This window comes from Pezoporus occidentalis, unplaced genomic scaffold, assembly GCF_034315485.1.
Source record: "Pezoporus occidentalis ecotype Australia unplaced genomic scaffold, CSIRO_AGI_Poc_V1 ctg92, whole genome shotgun sequence".
In the NCBI taxonomy this organism is placed as follows: Eukaryota; Metazoa; Chordata; class Aves; order Psittaciformes; family Psittacidae; genus Pezoporus; species Pezoporus occidentalis.
Genome location: NW_026916284.1, coordinates 2,292,556 through 2,298,670, shown reverse-complemented (window position 1 = coordinate 2,298,670; position 6,115 = coordinate 2,292,556).

The following is a 6,115-nucleotide window of genomic DNA, read 5'->3' as shown; positions in this document are numbered from 1 at the left end:
CATCCAGAGCCCTCGAGATGAGAGCCCTGAGGAAGAGCAGCTTTCCTTAAACATCTGCATCAACAAGGAGCTGGTTTTGTGTGCGAGCAGAGAGGAGAAATGAGACAAGACTGTGGCTGACAAAAGCAGCTGCTCTGCAGTGAAGCTTGGCCCGGTCCCTCAGCTATCACTCACCAGACACTCAAACTCGTTGAGACCATTGACTGATTTAGCCCTATGTTTTGCAACACACTCACCCAGCCCTCCCATAGCTGCAGCAGCATCCTAAAGTCCTCATTCCTTTCCATCTTCACAGGGTCCCTCCTTTGAGCCACTTCGTAGCTCTCAAGGTCAAAAATCCCATTTCCATGTGGTGTTTCAGCTGGGATCAGCAGGATAAGTCTTGTTTTCACTGTGAGGCAGCTGCTCCCTCCCAGAGTTTGCTGGGAGGACTCGCCCTGCATAGGGAAAGCAGAGGAGCACCTACATGTGTTGTCACTTGGAGTGATGGGAACTCGCTCCCCGACAAGGAGAAATGACACCGCTGTTTCCTGGAAAAAGAATGCTCATAAAAGCTGGTTTTGGCACCGCAGATGCAGCCATGAACTCGCTGAAAGACAAAACAAAGCCCAGACCAAACGCGGCAACAGACACTGAAGAGCGGGGCCAGGACTGGGCAAGTGCCAGAGTGCAAATTTGGGTGGGGAGAAGTGCCCCTGTTTTCGGGTCAGGGAAGCTCGCAAGTGATTAAACAGCCATTAGTGCCTTGACTCTCGGTAGGTGCATGCCCCCGCGCTGTGGCTGGACCAGCAGCATGAACTGGAGTTTCCTATCCTCTATTCCTGGCTCTGACTCACCGGGTGCTCTTGCTGCGGGCACAAGCAGCCAGCTTTAAACCAGCAATTGCAGGCTGTGGTGATGGATGCTCCTGGAGGGTCGCTAAGAGGAGGCTCCGCTCCTCTCACTGAACACACGGTGCTTCAATAGGCTGGAGCTCCGAAAATCGTGGAAAGGTTTTGGATGGGAGCTTAGAGCTCCTCCAGCTCCAACCCCAACACCTTCCATAGAGCAGCTTGCTCCAAACCCCTGTGTCCAACCTGGCCTTGAACACTGCCAGGGATGGGGCAGCCACAGCTTCTCCGGGCACCCTGTGCCAACGCCTCAGCACTCTCCCAGGGAAGAGCTTCTGCCTAAGAGCTCAGCTCAGTCTCCCCTCGGGCAGGTTAAAGCCATTCCCCTTGGCCTGTCCCTACATCCCTTGTCCCAAGCCCCTCTCCAGGTTTCCTGCAGCCCCTTTAGGCACTGGAGCTGCTCTAAGGTCTCCCCTATGAAAAGGGCACTACAAAAGTTAGGTGCTACTCAAATATTTCAGTATCTGAGTATCTTAATACTCAAATTTTCCCTTTCCTAAAGCTGTGATACCAATATTTACACACTGCCAAGCACTTGGCAACTTGTTGATAAAGGCTCCAGTTGGTGCAATGAGGCTTTAGTGCAATGGTCTCTTCAAACCCCAGGCGCTCTGTCCGTCCATGCAGAGAAAGCAGAGCGGGGCTCTCGCTGCAGGGGAACACAGCCCCAAGCTCCTCGCTCTTCATCTCACCAAGAACCTCCACTCCGCCCTGCTCGGGTCCTCTGCCCTTGCACACCTTTACACCTCTCACACCTACCAGAGACAGCTGAGCAAGACCAAAGGACAAGGCCTTTCCCGAGCCTTCCTGCGTGCTCCTGATCCAGTGACCAGCCAAGGACTCCGGAGCACGTTATACACGCTGCTGTTGTTGAGCCATCGTGGGTATCTAACCAGATCAAAAGAGAGAAATAGAGTCAACTGCCATCTCAGCTGCTCGTGCCTGATTAGATCAGAGGCTAGATTTGCCCTTGTCTTATCTAGATCCCATGTACCCAGCCAAGAGGAGCTCATGGGATGGGCTAAAGTATTGACAGGGGGCTGGCACCGGGACGCGTGGCAAATGGGACAAGGAGCCAGGAGCAAGAGACCATCTGTACCCTGGGCACAGGGTGCGCTGGGACAGCTCAGCCTCTTGTGCTGGCAGAAGGCACAATCCTCATCCCCTCTAAAGATCCTGACCTTGCTGCACGGGGATTTCACGGGTGCTCCGATTCACTCTGGCAGCCACAACAGCCCCACACTGGCCAAAGGTAGCTTGAAGCCCATTTCGTGCCTGGCGACAGAAACCTCAAGTCCGGAACTCGATTGCTGAGTCACAACACAAACCCTCCAGTCTCTGGAAGCAGAGAAAGTAAAGCCATGGCCAGCACCCCACCCAGGGAGCCCCGGAGTCACTGTTTACACAGCACTCCCATACCAAGGTGGGAAAGCCCAGAGAAATGCGGAGCAGAAACGCACGCACGTCAGTGGTGCCTCGCGCTGCCGCCTCAAGAACAAACTGATGCCGGATACCTGGGGCTTTTAGAAGGCTCTTTCTTGAGAAGCCGCCAGCTCCGGACTGCTCGTGCCATGAGCCCAGAAGATGCCTTTGTGTAACTTGTGCCTAATGCACCTCCAACGACAAAAAGGCACCAGAAGAAACGAAAGCAGCGCCCGGCTGCGCAGGGTGTTTATACTGGAGGCAGCCGGAGCAGGCGGCTGCACTTTGGGGCTTATCTTCTCTGTCTAAACAGGAAATGTATTTTTGTCTCCAGCCTTTCAGGAGAAGCCACCAGACTAAAACGTTGGGGTGCCAAAACCGAGCCTTTCAACGCCGTCCCGAGCCGTGGCGGCTGGGAGGCAGGGCAGCAGGGATGGCTGGATCCCGAGGAGAGCAGCATCGCAGGCACCGGGGTCCTCCAACACATCAAGGGGGCAACTCAAGGGGTGGAAGTGGGGCTGTGTGTGCAAAACTGCCCCAGTCAGCAGAACCCAGGAGGCACAATGTGGGGCAGGGGAGCTACAGAAACTACAGAAGCTGCTTTTGCCGTTGCAAAGGGGGTTCCTTGTAGAGGTGTCACCTCCCTGGAGCAGTGCCGGGCTGCTCCTGAAGACTGAGGAACACGAACACATGTTCCTGCTTCCTCTCCAACAGCAAACATCCTACAGGTTTACTGCCTCCTACTAATGGTGCAAAAGCTGCTTTCCTCCATGTAAGACTGCAGGGAGGACACTGTAGCAGCACTGCACTGGCTTGGCACAGCTTTTAGCTCCCCCAGTTCTGTCCTAAGTTTTGTGATAGTCTCAAAGTCACGGATTCAGTGAGATGGGGCGCTCTGTTGTTTTCTGTTTCTCCTTGAACAGATCCATTTCCACGTCTTTCGGTTGCGGAGCAAAGCCTGGAAACGTGATTGGCCCCAGCCTGCCAAAACCAAAGGCAATTCATCTGGTTTTCTTTAATTTGGAGTCTCAAGACTTAACCGGTCTCCTGGGTTTTGAGACTCTGCAAAGCCCGTCTCAAGCGAGTGGATTTGGTCAGGGAGCTGGTCTTGCTGGGCCGGGAGCTGGGGTCACTGTGTACCACTTACCGGACCCCAAGGCCTTTGCAGCCAAGCAAACAAAGCTGCTCCCTGGTCAGAATCCTTATTGACACAGGAATGGCTCCCACTGTTTGCTGTTGAGCGTCACCATTCCTGCCCCTGCATGCGGCCCGGGAGGAAAGAAGCTGGCCCTGGAAGCGCGCGTGCGAGCGCTGGAAAGCCGGGTTTGGAATGGGGCACAGCTGCTCTGTTTGCAGAGTGCAGGACAAGCATTTCACCGCCCCCCCGCTGTTCCCTGCGCTGCATTCTTCACCTCTGCCTCTTCCAGCTCCTTTCCCCACACACAGCACCCGGGGCTCAGCTGCCTTACAGGAGCCCCGAGCTGTGCCACCGGCCAAGGGAGCTGCGGCTGCCGCTCACCGTGCCGGGGGACATCCTTGTGCGGGCGGGCAGGGAGCAGCAGCAGCACAGAGCCCCCAGTTTCACTCAGGGGAGGTTCAGGAGGAACTGAGCGGCTCCACTCCATCCTCTGCCCCTGCTGCTGCTTTTGCCGCTGCCAGCTCCGGTGTGCAGGTAGGGCTGAACCTGCCCCTGCAGGGAGGAAGCACTGCCCTGCTCTGGTCCCCTGCCCCAGAGCAGCCACGCTCCAGCTCTCTGAGCCTCGGGCTACCCTGAACTTTAATCCTCAGCACTGCACACCCCAGTGAGCTCTTTAACCCTCTGCACCCCAAGGACAGCCAGGCACCACTTCGGGAGGCCCCTGTAAAGACAAGGATCACTCTGCACCACCTTATTGTGCAACCTACAACACATCTCTGCTACCACCTGCCTCTGCTCCCCTAACACATCGCTCCTGAGCCCTCTCAGTCCCTGCCTGAGGCAGGGACAGCAACAGCCTGATAGATGCCAGGTTGGGGAAGGTCCCACTGTCCTCAGCTGTAGCTTCAGCATTAGGTAACTGCTCACATCCTGCCCACTTCTAACCCTTAACCCAAGGGGGTTCTATTTCACTGCAGCCAGAATCATCACCATGGGCAAAGCAGACAGCTCCGGTGTCAGTTTGCCATTTCCAGCTCCCGGGATAAGACCTGGGGGTTTTCCTTCTGAAACAGCCTATTCTGATTCAAATCTGGGTAGAGAAAGCTGCCTCTCACTGAGCTTGTTCCCACCCTGCATGTTTGGTACCTGCACCTTCAAGCTACTCTCTGCCTTGCCGCCCTTTAGTTCTGGCTAAGCTAGAGACAAAGCAACGGCATTTCTCTCTGATTCGGGTGCCAAGGAAACTGTCAGCTCCCATTCAGCCTCCAAGCCATTCCCTGCCACACATTTGCTCAGTTGCTTGCAAATGATGCACCCCATGAGCCATCCACTCCATTTCCCAGGACAGCTTCAGCCACCAGCGCGGGCTGCAGGACGAGGTGGGTAACGGATGGAACCAGGGGCCCTGCATACCAGGGCCTTCACTGAACAATAACTCACTAATACCAGTCCCGAGCGAGCAAGGAGAACCAGATGAAAAAGCAGGTCTTGCTGCTTGTTGCATCTGATTTCTTGAATGAAATTCTACTTGTTTGCAAAGGGACATAAGAAGCTCCCCATCCTTGACTAAAGCAGGGCCTAAACAATGAGAGAAGCTGCCTTTGGTGACAAATCCAAACCCTTTCTGCAGGCAGTACCTAATGCCACAGCACTCAGCTCACACTGGACGTGTCCCAAGGCTTGTTCTGACAGCGCCCTTGGCTTTTCTGCTGCGCTCACCTTCTTTACTTCCCATCCCACACAGGCACAACTCCTCCAGTCCCCATCCTTCTGCACCAGCAAGCCCTGCTGCTGCCATGGCCGTGCTCAGCTTTGCCAGAGGGCTTTGTGCAGAACTTGAAGTCAGCTCTTCCAGAGTAATGCTTCGGCCCCATCACAGTCTAAACTGCTCCTGCAGGTGTCCTGAGAGGAGTCAAAAAGGTGGGCACAGGCCTAGATCTTGACATCTGAGCGTAGGAGGAGATAGGACAGATGGGACTAAAACAGACATGAAGAGGGCAAGTTCCTCTTGCACCCCAAGAACAGGCTGGGATGTGGTCCCAGTACCCGGTTGTACTGGGCCCACTGTAGGCAACGATACGTGTCTGAACACACACTTGAGTCTAACCTGAGACAAACTCCATCCACGAAGTGAAGAACTGGGCATCGTCGTGGATACCACCAGAGATTTCCAGGCAGATTTGCTCCAGCAGCCCAGCTGTTAAGAGCAGTATTAAAGGCAGCAGAGAACCGCCACAGTTCATCACTGGTGAAGGAAGCAGGAAACCTGGACCAGAAAATAACCAGAAAATCCTCACAGAAGTGCCCCGTCCGTGTTTGCCGAGGAGGAACTTTCTTGTCCAACCAGTTGATCCAGAGCAATTTGTCTGTGACCCTTCCAAAGACCAAAGCTGCCCCTTTTCCTGAAGATACAACTGATGGGCAGATGTTTGCGGCAGGCAAACACGGCGCACCCTGTTTACAGCACAGTGCAAATACTCCCCAGCATGTTTATTCTGCAGTACTTGCAGTGCACAGGCAGGAAGTGACTGCAGGAGACAGACACCCAAACTGCTCCTTTCCAAGGCACTGGTTGGGAGCAGCTGTTAGAGAAACGGAATCTTTATGGGGTGAACATAGACTCATGGAATGGTTTGGGTTGGAAGGGACCTTAAAGCTCCTCCAG